Consider the following 2,798-nt stretch of genomic DNA (forward strand, 5'->3'; position numbering starts at 1 on the left):
ACACACACACTAGCTGGTATGTGCAGTTGCGATATCATTTAATGGACTCACATGGTCCGAGTTAATCAGCTTTACGTAAGTAGCTGCTAGGTCATCCGTGAAGATTTATTCCTGTTTTTGGATTAATCATATGATTATGACTGGCTTTCTTCCTTTTAGTCTGGAAACTTGTGTGGCCAGGAGCGTTTTGTAATCATCATCATTATCATCATCATCATCATCATCATCATCAACAGCAACAGCAGCAGCTCCAGGCAACCAAACTATCACCTGCAACATAACACCATGTCATTAGTATTATTGACACTGTTCATTATTCCAGCTGAGCTGAAAGACTATAGTCAGATTCTTCATTAGGACTCCTACCAACAGTAACAGTAAGATCATACAAAGACTACACACACACACACACACACACACACACACACACACACACACACACACCCTACAGCATTGGTTTTCATTGACACGTTAGCTGTGCAGTATCAGTCCTTTAATCCAAAACGGAGGGAAGTATTTTAATGAGAAGCACATGACTGTACAATCCTGGATAAGATGACAAGACCTCTTGTTGTAGCTGCACACACACACACACACACACACACACACATATACTGGAAATCATCAAACATCCCATAAAGCGAAAGGAAATGTCTCTGTGGGTTTATTTGTTCAGAAGAAGAAAGTCTCAGATATATTAAAAACACACACACACACACACACACACACACACACACACACACACACACTTCACTGTTAATGTGGCGTTTTGTCGCATTACAGCTTGACAACAGACAAGTGATGTAAAACACAAGCAGCGAACTGTCGTCTGCATCCCTCCTGTGTTCTGCGGTTCACAGTGGAAAGTACCTACCGTGGCTGAGAATCAGAGAGGTGGGGTGAGACAATGAATGTGCCGAACAAAAGTGAGTGGATGGAGAGAATTAAAGAAAAGAGAGCAGCATGGATAAAAATAGAGAGAACAAAAACCAACCAGATTGGTTTCATTTTCTTGCATTTGAAACTGTTTTTTTCTCTCTCTCTCACACACACACACACACACACACACACACACACACACACACACACACACACAGGACGGACACGAAGTCTGTGCAGGGTTTTCCATCATCAATAAATCACTACTGATCTCAGCCTGATGTATGCGGGTGTCTGTCTGGCCCCGTCTACGCTGCTCTTTCCATGATTTTGCGGTGTCTAAAGAAGGAATCTTCTTTAGAAAAATCTTCCTTTAAATGCGAGACACTGCAGGCAAAAACGTTGTTGTTCATCCACTGGTCGATTTTGAGATTTAGGGCCATTTTGCTTCTTTCAGACTAGCGGAAAGAAAGCATCCAAAATAAGGTGCAGGTGTTTATTTTACCGCACTTTGTCTATTTGTGTCTGTAGAATTCATCAAATGTTAGCATTAGATAATGCCTCATTAGCATATTTAAACATAACATAAAAAACATGTAACACAAAATAATTTAGCAATGATCCCTGCCTCTTATCTGCTAAGCTATGATGATGATTTCCCTTTACAACATTTCCAATAAATCAATTACTAACAAGACAAAGCATCTACAGCCATGCTAGTCACCAACGTTATAGGGTTCATCCTCTGGGGATCTTGAATGAAATGAGTGTTTCATGGCAACCCATGCAGCAGTTGTTGTGATATTTCCGTTTCCATCCACCAGCACTGAGCCTCTATGAGAATCTGGTGCTTCAGGGCTGCTGCCAGCTTCATCTGGTTGGTAATTCAGCTCTGCGTGTTGAACATTTAGATGAAGAACATGCTTGCAGAAAAGTGCTGCAGGAGCAGTTTGAGAAGTTGCTTTAGAAGTTTTGAGGAGTTTTTACTGTGTGTCTTGTAGCTGCTTGTAGCTTCAGCTGCTGTTGCAAAAAGAAGTCAGATTGTATAGAAGTCTAGTCTAAAATGATTCTACTTCTCTCTTGATTTATTCCCTCAGTGATCATTGTAAACATGAGTTTATGGTCCCAGTAGCTAGTTTTAAGTCTTCTTCAACACAGCATGATGTTCATTTAATACATTATGGTCCATTTAGAGTAAAGACCATAAAGTAGAGTATGCTTTAGGGCGGGCTTTCTGTGATTGACAGCTTGCCACTGCTACCAGAGCGGCATACAGCCATCTCTAGATCTCTCCTCTGCGGTCCTTATGTGGTCCCTTCCGTTCACTCCCAAGATGGCGACGGCCAAAACAGCGGTCCACAAACCAATTGGCGACGTCGAGATGACTTTGTCCAGTTCTTGTATACAGTCTATGGTTCAAATACACCAACAGAAGAATTGTTTCCTGATCATTCAGGGGTTTTTTGGGCCAGAGAAAAACTTTAATCAGCATCACATTGTGGACCAGAATCCCCTGAAATCGTGACTGACGCCACGATAGCCACAAATCTCTGTCCTAGACTGCGACCTTTGACATATCCCTATCCCCCCCCCAAGTCTGATCACTTGCCCCCCCCCCCTCCCCTCCCCTACCCTCCACCACTGCATCCTCGTCTCCTCTAGATGTGGTGTGAGAGCGATCCCTCGCTCTGCCAAGAAGAAAGGAAGGAATAAAACATCCTCGTTGTTTGTTCTCCTTCCCACTTGCAATCACACATTTCTCTTCTCACGGCAACAACCACACTTAAGCGGCGGTTTATATTCGATTAATTGTAACGAGGAGATGAAAAGGCACTTTTAAAACTCAAGAATGTGTAGTGGGTTGCTTTTTTTCTTGTCCGTTTGTACAGTTCGGAGACAGTTAGAGGAAACGGCTGGGG

This window comes from Cebidichthys violaceus, unplaced genomic scaffold, assembly GCF_023349555.1.
Source record: "Cebidichthys violaceus isolate CVI_PGR_0920_01 unplaced genomic scaffold, fCebVio1.0.p SCAF_79, whole genome shotgun sequence".
Lineage (NCBI taxonomy): Eukaryota > Metazoa > Chordata > Actinopteri > Perciformes > Stichaeidae > Cebidichthys > Cebidichthys violaceus.